Genomic DNA, 16,159 nt, shown 5'->3' with positions numbered 1-16,159 from the left:
TGTCATTTTTATCGGGAGACGAGGGGGAACGCTGGGTGGAAGGAAATTTGTGTCTCCTCTCAGATTCCAGAACTTTCTGCCACAGAAATGTGAGGAACATGTGTTTTTTTAGCCAAATTTTGAGGTTTGCAAAGGATTCTGGGTAACAGAACCTGGTCCGAGCCACACAAGTCACCCCTCCATGGATTCCCCTAGGTCTCTAGTTTTCAGAAATGCATAGGTTTGGTAGGTTTCCCTAGGTGGCGGCTGAGCTAGAGGCCAAAATCTACAGGTAGTCACTTTGCTAAAAACAGCTCTGTTTTCTGTGATATGTCCACGTTGTGTTTTGGGGCATATCCTGTCGCGGGCGCTAGGCCTACCCACACAAGTGAGGTATCATTTTTATCGGGAGACGTGGGGGAACGCTGGGTGGAAGGAAATTTGTGGCTCCTCTCAGATTCCAGAACTTTCTGCCACAGAAATGTGAGGAACATGTGTTTTTTTAGCCAAATTTTGAGGTTTGCAAAGGATTCTGGGTAACAGAACCTGGTCCGAGCCACACAAGTCACCCCTCCTTGGATTCCCCTAGGTCTCTAGTTTTCAGAAATGCATAGGTTTGGTAGGTTTCCCTAGGTGGCGGCTGAGCTAGAGGCCAAAATCTACAGGTAGTCACTTTGCTAAAAACAGCTCTGTTTTCTGTGATGTGTCCACGTTGTGTTTTGGGGCATATCCTGTCGCGGGCGCTAGGCCTACCCACACAAGTGAGGTATCATTTTTATCGGGAGACGTGGGGGAACGCTGGGTGGAAGGAAATTTGTGGCTCCTCTCAGATTCCAGAACTTTCTGCCACAGAAATGTGAGGAACATGTGTTTTTTTAGCCAAATTTTGAGGTTTGCAAAGGATTCTGGGTAACAGAACCTGGTCCGAGCCACACAAGTCACCCCTCCTTGGATTCCCTTAGGTCTCTAGTTTTCAGAAATGCACAGGTTTGGTAGGTTTCCCTAGGTGGCGGCTGAGCTAGAGGCCAAAATCTACAGGTAGTCACTTTGCTAAAAACAGCTCTGTTTTCTGTGATATGTCCACGTTGTGTTTTGGGGCATATCCTGTCGCGGGCGCTAGGCCTACCCACACAAGTGAGGTGTCATTTTTATCGGGAGACGAGGGGGAACGCTGGGTGGAAGGAAATTTGTGTCTCCTCTCAGATTCCAGAACTTTCTGCCACAGAAATGTGAGGAACATGTGTTTTTTTAGCCAAATTTTGAGGTTTGCAAAGGATTCTGGGTAACAGAACCTGGTCCGAGCCACACAAGTCACCCCTCCTTGGATTCCCCTAGGTCTCTAGTTTTCAGAAATGCATAGGTTTGGTAGGTTTCCCTAGGTGGCGGCTGAGCTAGAGGCCAAAATCTACAGGTAGTCACTTTGCTAAAAACAGCTCTGTTTTCTGTGATATGTCCACGTTGTGTTTTGGGGCATATCCTGTCGCGGGCGCTAGGCCTACCCACACAAGTGAGGTATCATTTTTATCGGGAGACGTGGGGGAACGCTGGGTGGAAGGAAATTTGTGGCTCCTCTCAGATTCCAGAACTTTCTGCCACAGAAATGTGAGGAACATGTGTTTTTTTAGCCAAATTTTGAGGTTTGCAAAGGATTCTGGGTAACAGAACCTGGTCCGAGCCACACAAGTCACCCCTCCTTGGATTCCCCTAGGTCTCTAGTTTTCAGAAATGCATAGGTTTGGTAGGTTTCCCTAGGTGGCGGCTGAGCTAGAGGCCAAAATCTACAGGTAGTCACTTTGCTAAAAACAGCTCTGTTTTCTGTGATGTGTCCACGTTGTGTTTTGGGGCATATCCTGTCGCGGGCGCTAGGCCTACCCACACAAGTGAGGTATCATTTTTATCGGGAGACGTGGGGGAACGCTGGGTGGAAGGAAATTTGTGGCTCCTCTCAGATTCCAGAACTTTCTGCCACAGAAATGTGAGGAACATGTGTTTTTTTAGCCAAATTTTGAGGTTTGCAAAGGATTCTGGGTAACAGAACCTGGTCCGAGCCACACAAGTCACCCCTCCTTGGATTCCCCTAGGTCTCTAGTTTTCAGAAATGCATAGGTTTGGTAGGTTTCCCTAGGTGGCGGCTGAGCTAGAGGCCAAAATCTACAGGTAGTCACTTTGCTAAAAACAGCTCTGTTTTCTGTGATATGTCCACGTTGTGTTTTGGGGCATATCCTGTTGCGGGCGCTAGGCCTACCCACACAAGTGAGGTATCATTTTTATCGGGAGACGTGGGGGAACGCTGGGTGGAAGGAAATTTGTGGCTCCTCTCAGATTCCAGAACTTTCTGCCACAGAAATGTGAGGAACATGTGTTTTTTTAGCCAAATTTTGAGGTTTGCAAAGGATTCTGGGTAACAGAACCTGGTCTGAGCCACACAAGTCACCCCTCCTTGGATTCCCCTAGGTCTCTAGTTTTCAGAAATGCATAGGTTTGGTAGGTTTCCCTAGGTGGCGGCTGAGCTAGAGGCCAAAATCTACAGGGAGTCACTTTGCTAAAAACAGCTCTGTTTTCTGTGATATGTCCACGTTGTGTTTTGGGGCATATCCTGTCGCGGGCGCTAGGCCTACCCACACAAGTGAGGTATCATTTTTATCGGGAGACGTGGGGGAACGCTGGGTGGAAGGAAATTTGTGGCTCCTCTCAGATTCCAGAACTTTCTGCCACAGAAATGTGAGGAACATGTGTTTTTTTAGCCAAATTTTGAGGTTTGCAAAGGATTCTGGGTAACAGAACCTGGTCCGAGCCACACAAGTCACCCCTCCTTGGATTCCCCTAGGTCTCTAGTTTTCAGAAATGCATAGGTTTGGTAGGTTTCCCTAGGTGGCGGCTGAGCTAGAGGCCAAAATCTACAGGTAGTCACTTTGCTAAAAACAGCTCTGTTTTCTGTGATGTGTCCACGTTGTGTTTTGGGGCATATCCTGTCGCGGGCGTGATAGAGCGGAACGTGGTAACAATTTACCTGCGTTCGGATGCTCTTTAGGTCGATGAATCTTTTGGCTAAGTGGGAACTCTCTGTACCCTTAATCGATCAATCACCTCTTATCGATAATCAATAACGAACGTAAGCAACACCTTGAACAACATAACACTTAACTATTAATCCAGAATACATTTCGGCGAACCCTGACCTTTCAGCCAGGAATAACCACACCAGTTTATTGCAAAGTTAGTGAATTTATTTCCCTATATTAACAAAGCTAGCACGATATAGATGTGTCTCAACACCAAATGATAAACATAAATGAACATTAATAGCTGTCCATAACGTCGAAACAAGTGTAATCTATGTAGCATTTGAATCACAAGGCATTCGATAGTGGCAATGCAAAGCACTAATACGATAATCTGTAATGGGCTAATTGCGTACATTTAGTCAGCATAACAAGATCTCCAATTGCATCGTGTGACATATGGAATCCTCGTCTAACCTCAAATTAGCATCAGCATGTGGGACTTCATGCAAAAACAATTTGGCAACATCAATTTAGAAAACTCCTAGCTAGGGTTCTTATCAAAATCAGCAGTTGGTTACCTAAAAGAAACACAATGCAATTTTACAATTTCCTTTCATATTTACCAATTCCAATCAGCAATCAATGAAGTCTTCGTCTCACAGGTACCGTTTCTTGATCAGCATGGGACGAGACAAAGGGGCAGGGGTGAACGGGCCAATTGCCTCACGGCGGCAAGTTAAGGCTACTACTTCATGTAAAGGGACAAATCAAAGTTAAAGTCTCTAGGGCAAGAATCATTAAAGTCTCTTTCTCTCGACTAGAGAAAGCATCAAAGTCTCTCAAAATGGCGTCGCAGCAAATTGGGTCATAGTAGCTACGAAGTCAAAATGGCGGGATGTCCGAAGATAGAGAGAGCTTCCCTCTCGTGCACCTGGGTTTTATAGACAACAGTTCAAGTCCTGTAGGGTCTCCATTGGTGGGTTCATAGGTTAGCTTCAAATTGACCAATCAAAAACGACAGTTCTCAAGCTTTTACTTAAGCATACATTATCCTTGGAGATGGGTACGCAATTTGCAACATTGTTTCTCGATTAGCTTACTCTCAGAGGCTCCATTGTCCGCACCTGCAAGCCGACCTTGAATTTAAGAGAAAATATGCCATGCTGGCACCAACTTTAAGATAAGCATGCGAGCAGTCTCTGTGGAAAAGTACAGCTTCAAGCAGAAATACACGTTTAATAGCACAGTGGAAAAATACGAACGTTTAAACCGTGAGACCAGGCAACTAGGCCAAAGCCTCCGCTAAAGTAATGCTAAGCTAAGGCATTTCAAATAAGCAAAATCGTAGCACACGTTTATGATTATGTCGAATTAGTGCATTTCTAATACACCACGTTATATAAAGCACGCGTATAAATGATGGCAAACTACTCTGAGGGCACATTTTGTCCCCGTACAATCTTTATTAATTCGGTTAATGTCACACATGATTATTTCAGCACTACGTTTATGCGTTAATAAATCAAAACCTTCATTTTCTGCTTCATCAATCCCTCCTCTGATGACTACTTGTCATCACATAAATTTAGCCCACAAATTTTATCTCATTAAAATTCTGTCAGCTCCCTTTTCCTTTTAGTTCCCCTAGTTTGCTCTTTGTACTCTTCTGCCATTCTTTTCATTATTTTCTCCTCCTTTCTTCTTTTAATTCTCTCCATAATCATTATTATTCCCCTTTTTATTCCCCAAATTCCAAATACACAAATTATCACTATTAATATCCCTTCTATTATTTTCAATAATATTCCATTCCAAATTCCCCCAATCCAATGTCCCACTGAAGCAAGTCCCTTTCCAACCTTCTCCCACACTCCTGGTTCTTTCAGTTCCTTCAAATCTGCACTTTCTTTTGTTAGATTAGCAAGCATAGTTTTAATTTTCACACTATTATCCGGTATGTAGGTGCAGCAGTGACGTGCACCAATCATTTTGCAAACGCCTCCATCCTTTACTAAAAGAATGTCTAAAGCAAGCCTATTTTGAAGAGTCATAGCTCTTTCCGCTGCAAGTTCAGCATCCATCAGGATTATTGCACCTGAAAACTTTGTCAGCATGTTATCCACTATAGTAGACAACTTCCTTATTTTGATGGAATTCAGCACAACTCCCAATGAAGGAATCATGGCTCCAAATATATCACCTACCACAGCAGCTGCGGTCTCTCTTTTCTGGATACGGTGGGATCCAGATGTCTTTTTAATCATCGATATGTCATCCAGCTGATAAACCTTCGGAAACACTATACCCAAATAACATCTTCCCCACCATCCCTTTGGAAGACGATAATAGGCATTATGCCCACAAATGTAATACACCCCTGGAATGACAGGGTCAAGTCCGTCCATCATGAATGTCCATTTGGCCTTAAAAATAAACGTATGTTTGCATTCACTCGCTCCTACAAAAATATTGTCATAGTAAGATTCACCTCGATATATACAAAACTTCCCTACATGCCAAGCATCTAAAGCTATTTTCCCTTGTGTCTTTATAGCAGCAAAATCATAATTATCTACTGAAGTCCTCTTATGCAGTTCTTTTTCTAATTTCGCCTTCATTTGAGCCCTTCTATCATCTGTGCGATCTAAAAAGCTTATTTCTACAGCAGAGACGGAGCATGTAAGGTTCTCCCTATGAGCATGAGCCGTTTCAAAAGGTTGCATTGGCTCGAAAAAATCCCTCATAATTTTGTAATCCCAATATTTTGCAGTCTCGCTTAGCTGAGCTATTATAGGAACATAAGCAAAGGTAACATCATAATTTGAGAAAAAATACTGTATGTTAGATTGACCATAAAACCTAGACATTACTAAACTACATGTAATCCCATATGTAAGAGGCATGTGGTGATAAGTCACCCCTTCCTTTACTGATGTCGGTATCTGGGTACACACATAACAATCTTTCGCATCCATAGTCTCAACATACTCTGTTAGTAAGCGATAGAAAACGTTATACGAAAGCTCTTTCTTATCATGCAAGAGCCTCTCATCCATTGCTAGTCTTTTCAATGGTGTTAGTTCAGTGACAGTAACAGGAACAATAGTAGAAGCAGTAATAGTCTCATCCTCACCCTTTCCATGCATTCCAAACACAATTGCCATTATTATTATTACACATGTTAGTACGAAGCCTATACACACGTATTTACAATACTTCTTTCTATTGTTTTGCATAGCGTACCCAGGCATGATCTGTATAGAATCAGAGAGCTAGAAGCACTTATAAATGAAACTACTTAGCAATTCAGTTACAAAGCTGAACGAGCACAATGTTCACACCGTCTTCTTCAAAAGGCCAGTCACTTTTCAGTTAGCAGCATCTGTCTCAATTCGGTTTTAGCAATGTCTCAGCTGGTTGTTTATCTCACGTTAGATTGCAGCAAGCAATGCCATTTACTTCCGTTTCAATCAACAGAGTCTATGAAACTTTTCTTTTCTATTTGTATCTCTTCTTCTTCTTCGTTCTCGATGCTTAGAGATACAAACTCATCAGTCCAATCATCATTGACTGCATATGCCCATTCAGGACCGGAATACCTCTTGTTTGGTATCCTTTTCCTTTTCAATTTTGCTTCTCTCTTTGATTCTGCTTCGCTGGCACTCTCCTCCTTCGCCAAGTCCTTTTCTTCACTTGACGATTGTTCCACAACAGTCACTTCCTTTCTTTTCTCTTTCACTTTCGGCCTTCCTCCTTCGTTCAAACCTTCTTTACCCTTTTCTTTTATCGGTGAGATACTTAGGGCCTGATTCTAACTTTGGAGGACGGTGTTAAACCGTCCCAAAAGTGGCGGATATACCACCTACCGTATTACGAGTCCATTATATCCTATGGAACTCGTAATACGGTAGGTGGTATATCCGCCACTTTTGGGACGGTTTAACACCGTCCTCCAAAGTTAGAATCAGGCCCTTAGTCTTCTTTTTGCACCGTGTCCGTTTGATGGACCTGCGATCTTTTCTGTAGAGGTTTGAACTCTTTCGTCCTGCTCTTCTTTGTCCCCACCTTCAGGGGAATCAGTCACGTTTTCCTTTTCTTTTTCTGTATCGTCTGTTTCCGGGAAAGCCCCCTTCTGCTCAGGCTCTCCTGCCTTCTCACTCTCCTCGAGCCCTTCGTCACCGTTACCTTCTTCAGGCTCTGTATCACTTTCAGCTGCTTCAGGTTCCTTGTCACCTTCAGCTGCTTCAGGCTTTTTGCTACCCTCAGCTGCTTCAGGCTCTTTGTCACCTGCAGCTTCGTCGTCGCTGTCTGAACTTTCTCCTTGGTCTTCCCCAAGTGAGTCGGACTCTTCGTTCTCCAATAATATCTCTTTTTCTCCTGCTGTTGCTTGTTCGCTTTCAGTTCGCTTTTGTTCTGTCTCAGCACTCGGCACCGTTTTATCAGGCACTGGTAGTTTCAGCGCTTCAACTTCCTCATCTGTGGGACACAGCACCTTCTTTGTATGACTGGCGTGAATACAGTTGGGAACCCCCGCGCACTTCACAGCGGTAGTTGTTGTCAGGATCACTTGGAAAGGGCCTTTCCAACGGGGTTCCAGGCACGACTTCCTCACGTGCTTCTTTATCACGACCCAGTCACCTGCTTTCAGTGCGTGTCCTGGACCTTGGATCGGTGGCAAGGTGGTCGCCTCCACCTGGTGAGAGAAAGAGCGAACCACGTCAGCCAGACCTTTGCAGTAGTCTAACACCATATCATCTGTAATATTCAAAAGCATGTTTGCGGGAACTGCAGGAAGTCTCATAGCCCTGCCCATGAGAATTTCGTGCGGAGACAATCCAGTTTTTCTATCCGGAGTGTTTCTCATTGACATCAGCACTAAGGGCAATGCGTCAGGCCATTTCAAATTTGTTGATGCACATATTTTTGCCATTCTCGATTTCAGCGTACCATTCATCTGCTCCACCAGTCCTGATGCCTCAGGGCGATAGCTACAGTGCAGCTTTTGCTCAATGTTCAGTGCTTCGCAAAGTAACTTCATCACCTCGTTATTGAAGTGACTTCCCCTATCTGATTCTAAAGAGATCGGGAATCCGAAACGTGGTATTAACTCCCTCAATAATAGCTTGGCAACTGTAAGACTGTCATTTCTACGTGTGGGGTATGCCTCAATCCAATGACTAAAAATGCACACAATCACCAACACATATCTTAAACCTCCATGCACAGGCATCTCAATGAAGTCCATCTGCATTCGGCTAAAAGGACCGCTTGCCCTACCAATGTGGCTCGCGTTCACAACTGTTCCCTTTCCTGGGTTCATCTGTTGGCAAGTGACACATCGATGGCAAACTGCTTCCGCAGCTTGGCGAAATCTGGGGTTAAACCAATCAGTTTTGAACAATCTTATCATGGCATCTCTCCCTAGGTGAGCTTGCCCATGATAGAACCGCGCAAGCTGTGATAAGAGACTATTTGGCAAAACAAATTTTCCCTCATGTGAAACCCATAGCTCGTCTTGTCTTTTTATGCATTGTGATTTAATCCAGGAATCTCTTTCATCCTCCCTGACATTACTTTGTAGTGCTTTTAGTTCTTCTAATGTGTCTACAACCTTCAAGGCAAATGCTTCAGCTGGTTCGAGTTCTGGTTCACTTATTGTATTCCAATCATCCCTTAACAATATACAGTTCAAGGCACAAAATCTTGCGACTTGATCTGCATAGGCGTTTCCCAAAGACACATAGTCCTGTCCTTTCGTGTGAGCACTGCACTTTACCACTGCAACTTCAGCTGGTACTTGAATGGCATGTAACAATTCCCTTATTCTCTCCCCATTTTTCACTGGGGATCCTGAAGAAGTCAGGAAACCTCTCTGTGACCACAGTTGTCCAAAGTCATGCACAATCCCAAACCCGTATTGGCTATCAGTGTAAATGGTGACTTTCATCAATGCAGACAATTGACATGCTCTAGTAAGGGCTACAAGTTCTGCTACTTGTGCAGAATAGACTCCTTGGAGCCATCCCGCTTCCAAGACCCCTGTTACAGTACATACAGCATATCCTGCTTTCAAAATTCCCACCCCATCTCTTAGACATGAACCATCAACAAAAAGAATTTGGTCATTTTCATCAAGTTTTGTATCCTTGATGTCCGGTCGGGGTTTTGTGCAAAATTCAGTCACCTGAAGGCAGTCATGCTCGACGTCTTCAGCGTTCTCAATTTCAGCATTTTCTCCAGGAAGCAAGGTAGCTGGATTCAACGTAGTGCACCTTTTCAGCTGCACATTCGGTGAGCCCAGAATAGTCGTTTCATACCTTGTGAGTCTTGCTCCAGTCATGTGTTGCGTTCGGGAGCGGGTCAAAAGTATCTCAACTGAGTGAGGGACCATGACTGTTACTGGGTGTCCCATCACTATTCCTTCACTCTGAGTGAGGCTGATACCAACTGCTGCTACGGCGCGCAAACACCCTGGGAGTGCTGCTGCAACCGGATCCAGAGTAGCTGAAAAATACGCTACTGGTCTGTTTACGCCACCATGGGCTTGAGTCAAGACAGACAAAGAACATGCATCACGTTCATGGCAAAACAATGTGAAAGGCTTTGTGTAATCAGGCATACCTAAAGCTGGAGCCCTGCACATGCATTCCTTTAATTCAGCAAAAGCATCCATCTCATCCCCTTTCAGTTCGATCTGATCCAAGGCATCCTTCTGGGTCAATTTCAGTAAAGGCTTTGCTAGAGACGAGAAGTTGGGAATCCACTGGCGACAGTATCCCACCATTCCCAAAAACTTCCTCACCTCCTTCCTTGTCTTTGGTGGACTCATTTGAAGTACACTGGTAATTCTTTCCTTCATTATTTTCCGTGACCCTTTCTCTATCTGGTGACCCAAGTATTTCACTTTCTTCTGACAGAACTGCAGTTTGGAAGGAGACACTTTATGTCCATTCTCTCCCAAATGGTTCAACAGAGCAATGGTATCGGCTGTGCAGCCACTTTCTGTCTTTGATGCAACCAGTAAGTCGTCAATGTACTGTACTAAGGTTGACTCGAATGGCAACTCTAACTCTTCCAAGTCTTTCTTTAGAACCTGATTGAATATCGACGGTGACTCAGAGAACCCTTGAGGAATTCGACACCAACTGTATACTCTGTCTAGGAATTTGAAACAAAAGAGGAATTGGCTGTCCTCATGAAGAGGCACAGAAAAGAATGCTTGTGACAAATCGATGACTGAGAACCACTCAGCCTCGCAAGGGATCTGAAACATTATCACAGCTGGATTCGGTACGACAGGGCAGCACTTGATTATGATGTCATTTATTTTTCTCAAATCCTGTACAAGTCGGACTTTCCCACTTGGCTTTATTAGTCCCATTATCGGTGAATTACATGGGCTGCTTAATACTTCTTTCAGTACTCCCTGCTTCACGAATTCGTCAATAAGTTGGGCAACTTTCATGAGGGTATCTTGTGGCATGTGGTATTGTGGGGTCTGGGGAAAGATCGCATTGGGCTTTACCATCACTTTTACTGGTTCTACTCCTTTCATCAATCCCACCTCTTTCCCTGTCATGTCCCACACTTTCTCTCCGACTGTTTCCCGTAGTTCTGCTGGGATATCTTCTTCAGTTATCATTGGTAAAAGACAAATCAAAGGATACTCTTCGTCAACTGTTTCTATCTCATCCCCCTCTACACTGTCCTCGTCTTCCCCATCATTGCTCGTCTCTATTGTTATTCCTTCGTTTGAACACATGATCGAGCAACCCAATTTACACAATAGGTCTCTTCCTAACAGTGCTATCGGGCTTGAGTCACACACCACAAACTGATGTACCCCTTGATAGTTACCAATGTTGATTGGTATCGGATCTGTTATTGGGTTCGTCAGATGCCTGTTTGCTACTCCCACCACTTGAACTGTCCTCCCTGAGAGTGGCAAATTTGGTACTTCACTGCTCTTAACAGTAGAACGTGTGGCTCCCGTGTCAACCAAGAATGAAACACGATGACCCATTACTCTTCCTTCTACGTACGGACCCTTTTGATCAACTTCTAGGGATGCCGCAAGCACACAATCTCCTTCCTCTTCTGAGCTTTCACTCTCCCATACATTGTTTATTCCACTCTCACTGTGTAATGGGAACTGTTGTATTGTGCCGTTTGTGCTCATTACCTGACCCGTTACCTGTGGAGGAACCATCATTTGCTGCTGACTCATTGGTGCCAAAGGTATTTGCATTTGCTGATTAGGTACCAAAGGTAACTGCTGTTGCATCGGCTGCATTTGCGTCATCTGCACACGGGGCATCTGCATCTGCTGCGGCTGCATAGGTTGTAATCCCTGCAATTGATTCATGGTCTGAAAATTTGGGTTTGGACCCCTCATTTTCGGTCCTCTCGTTATCTGAAATGCATTGACATCATTGTTTTGCTGACCAACACCTACACCTGCACCTGTACCTTCCTGCACCACCATTGGGCACTCGCGTTTCCAATGACCTACGTTTCCGCACGCGTGACACGGCATCACTTTCTTCATTGCCTGCACACCTGTCACAACAGTGTTCAAATCCGGACCATTATTCACAAAACCTCCTCTACCTCTGCCTCTGCCCTGTGGCTGAAACGCCATGTTTCCTTGCAACTGCGGCTGCTGTTGCTGAAACACCATGCCTCCCTGCAACTGCGGCTGCTGTTGCGGTACCTGCTGTTGGAACCCTTGCATCCCTGGCAACCCTTGCAGTCCCTGCAGACCTTGCAAGCCTGTCTGAGCCGCCTTAAGCTGCATCATCATCACCTTCTCTTTCAGCTTTTTCTGTTTCACCTCAATTTCGTCGCTACAGTATTTCGCATAAGTCAAGACTTCATCAATCGGTTTCGACTGCCAGCAGATCAAATGTGATTTTATCATCTGACTTATATCTGGTCTCAGCCCTTCCACAAATCTGAACACAAAATGAAGCATATCTTTCGCCTCTATTGCTTCTGTGCCACTGTAATTCTTGAACGCCTTCAACAATCTCTCATAGTAACTATGAATCGATTCCTTAGCCTCTTGGGCAGTTCGATCAATTTTCTGCCAATCCACATTTTTGGCGGCAACCTTCGTCTTCAAATGTTCAATCACCTTATAGTACAGACACATCACCATAGGTGATGGTGCACCCGTCTCTCTGTCTCTCTCTGGTTAACTTGTCGGCCAACCTACAGCTCTTTTGCAATCCTCCCACAAATCTGCCGGAACCACAATCTCGAATAAAGTGTTCAGGTCTTCCCAGAGACATTTGGCAAGCTTTACAAACCTATCAGTCTGTTGATACCATTCAATCGGCTTCTCCCTCAGTTTGGGAAAATCATTCGTAAAAGACTGAATATCACTCCTGTGCCATGGTACATGTACTAACTTTCCCCCTGCTGTCTCCCTCATTGGTAACATAGTTACTGTATCACTGCTCTGTGGTCTTTTCTCATTGTGTTCTGTAACACTGTCCCTCCTCTTGTCCTTCCTCTTTACCCATCTGCTTTCCCACTTGTCTAAGCACCTCCACACTTGGGCACTCTGCAACAATTCTCTAAGGTGTGCCTTCATGCCTGCTGATCTCATGTGTTCAAAATCTGTGGTCCCAAAATCCAACCTATAGCTCCTGCTCAAGTGCTTCGTCTTGCCTATGTCAATCCCGTTCCTGTCTGCTACTTCCTGCAAACTTTTATGTACCTTGTTTACCTCTTTCGTGATCTTTGGACATAGATACCTCAACTCCTCTTCCGTGTAGGATTCTAACCTGTTCACACCCATATTCCCTTCCACCAATTCTTGTGCTTCCATGTTCAGCCTCATCCTGCTCAAGTAATCGTCTCCTTTCCCACTGTCTGAACTTTGTGTGGAATTTAAACTGTTGAACCATTGTGTCAGCTGTTGCGCATTTACCCCTATCAGTGTAGCATTCACATCGACTGCCATCGATGGTTGCGGCAACTTTTCAGTGTTCGATGTTAATGGTATTATCAGTGGGGGGCTCGACCTCACCAGTGTCGATTGAGCGCATACGGGACTAAACTCCATCAAGGACCCAGACCCAGTTGGCTGAGCCGCTATCGGAGTTATCCCTGGAATGTTTTCTATGCACCTTCTTTCTGTCCCATTCTGCAGCATCTGTCCCTGACTGCTCATACCTAGGTTGGGCTGACTATACAAGGGTACCACTGGACCTACAGTAATGGGCAGTGATATTGCATCTGGATTCTGTCCATTTCCCATATTCTGAGGCATGTTCATCCCCATATTATGGGCCATCATTGCCGGCATGCCCATCTGACTCCCCGTCATTTGAGCATGAACACTTCCTCCCTGCATCTGCTTTTGAGGCATCATAAACTGAGTTGATTCAGCTTGTGCCATTGTTGGGTTGTAACCATTCGGTACGCCCCTTACGGTCGGATCTAGAATCATTCCTCCACTGTTATCACTGCTGTAGTACCCTGGCATCTGCGGCTGATAGTGTTCTGCTGGTTTCAACACGGGCACATCTGGATACATTCTCCTGATCTGCGGTATCTGTGGGGTGAGCAGTAAGCTCGGATCCTTAGATCCCGATGGTGCTCCTGTATTCTGCGTTTCCCTGTTCTGTACCGATGCCGGAGGGGCAGAACTGGTACTTGGACCTTGTCCATTCTCTGCATAAGGTGGTGGACGGTCGTTCAGCAACTCCATTATCAATTCCTCATCCTCTAGCTCCTCTTCTTTTCTCAACTTTTCCTCGTCCTCTCTGTCCTTGGAACTCTTCCTGTCTGTCTTACAGGTAGCTTTCTTACCTGTCTCCTCTTCATCTTTAGTAATTGCGGGGAACAATTTTATTCCCTGCAATACGTCTGACCTCCACACCTTCTGTGCATTATCCCACCTAGCATCCGCTAGTGTCTTTTCTACCTTCCTCATCCTTGTTTCAAACTTGTTTTTCTGTTGCTGCCTAGCCATGAGTTCCCATATTGCTAGAGCCTCAAACTGTGCTGGCCTTGGAGGTACTTTCATGTCATACATCGTAAATCTCAAATTCTCTAGGACCCTTATATTGAATGTCCCATGTATCGGGAATGCTACGCTCCCATGATTCTCTGTCCACTTGTGCCATTGCTTTAGCCAAAGACACGGAGCTACCCCTTTTTCCTCCATTACAATGTAAGCTGGTGTACCCTCGGGCGGCGTCTCCTCTCCTACGCTCGCTTTAATGTAAGTCTCCCCCTTCATCGCACTCCTAAATGCTTTAAGGAATTTCATTTTCTCGTCTTTTAATTCACAAAGTTTATAATCAATAGATCACTGTTATTCCACAAGATTGGTAATCAATAGGTGACTTTAATTCCCGGAATACTCTTCACCTGCCTTTCCCCTTCCAATCGAGTGCCACGGACTGCGTCCAATCCGTGCGCGACCCTTCTCTCCAACCAACCTATCCCAGCGCGGCTCTTAGTGACGTCACACTCACACACACTGCGGCTGACAATGCCTCGCGGCTAATCCTCCTTCACTCAGTTCCTCCCGTAACAGCTTTTGCATGTATCGCGAGCTACCAAAAACTAAGACAGATCTGTCGGTTTACTACAGGAAGGGTAACACAATCGCTTCAGGACCTTAGGGACTTTTCACTAACCTCGACCACTATTCGATCTGTTTCACCAGCCTCGGCCGCTATTCCGTCTTTCTCAATCCCCACATTCGCAAGCAAATCTGACCCGCAGACCTACTCTCAACTTGTCAATGATCTGTTCTAGTGCACTTAGAATCTTGTCAAAGCCCGAAGTCGAAGTTCCTATCACTCCCTAACACACGTACCCACTCGTTGACCACGCCCGATCAACCTACTAAACCGCCCAGACCACAACATGGATCAACATACTCCGGAGTCTCTTGACCTCGCAGGGCCCGTCTCAACACCAACAACCACGTGGACCTTTTTATGCACAAAGCGCCAGACGCACATGAAGTTCGACGACTTCCCTACTCTCACACTCGGAGCCGCACCTCCGCTAACTCTATGAAGTTCGACGACTTCTCTACTTCTACACTCGGAGTCGCACCTCCGCTATCCTTAAAAAAACCTCGCAACCTTTTCACACACCCTGCGGCAATAAGCTGTGCAAGCGCAAAACCCTAACTTCACTCATACCATCACTAGTACCGCCAACGCTGTTTCCACATCTCCTTTCTCTCCATTCGCAAGTTCCGAGATCCCGGGAAAGTCGCGGTGGACCTAGCCCATCATCATCTTGTCAATCAGTTTTATCCAGAAAATCTAATTCAACTTTTCGAATGGGGTCTCAAAATGCGTAACCGTTAATTCGACACCATGTACCCTAATGGTACAGGGTCCCAAAAGACGTAACCATCCTCTGCTACCATCTACTGATAGAGCGGAACGTGGTAACAATTTACCTGCGTTCGGATGCTCTTTAGGTCGATGAATCTTTTGGCTAAGTGGGAACTCTCTGTACCCTTAATCGATCAATCACCTCTTATCGATAATCAATAACGAACGTAAGCAACACCTTGAACAACATAACACTTAACAATTAATCCAGAATACATTTCGGCGAACCCTGACCTTTCAGCCAGGAATAACCACACCAGTTTATTGCAAAGTTAGTGAATTTATTTCCCTATATTAACAAAGCTAGCACGATATAGATGTGTCTCAACACCAAATGATAAACATAAATGAACATTAATAGCTGTCCATATCGTCGAAACAAGTGTAATCTATGTAGCATTTGAATCACAAGGCATTCGATAGTGGCAATGCAAAGCACTAATACGATAATCTGTAATGGGCTAATTGCGTACATTTAGTCAGCATAACAAGATCTCCAATTGCATCGTGTGACATATGGAATCCTCGTCTAACCTCAAATTAGCATCAGCATGTGGGACTTCATGCAAAAACAATTTGGCAACATCAATTTAGAAAACTCCTAGCTAGGGTCCTTATCAAAATCAGCAGTTGGTTACCTAAAAGAAACACAATGCAATTTTACAATTTCCTTTCATATTTACCAATTCCAATCAGCAATCAATGAAGTCTTCGTCTCACAGGTACCGTTTCTTGATCAGCATGGGACGAGACAAAGGGGCAGGGGTGAACGGGGCAATTGCCTCACGGCGGCAAGTTAAG

Source organism: Pleurodeles waltl, chromosome 2_1 (genome assembly GCF_031143425.1).
Source record: "Pleurodeles waltl isolate 20211129_DDA chromosome 2_1, aPleWal1.hap1.20221129, whole genome shotgun sequence".
NCBI lineage: Eukaryota > Metazoa > Chordata > Amphibia > Caudata > Salamandridae > Pleurodeles > Pleurodeles waltl.
Note: the sequence above shows the minus strand (reverse complement) of the source record.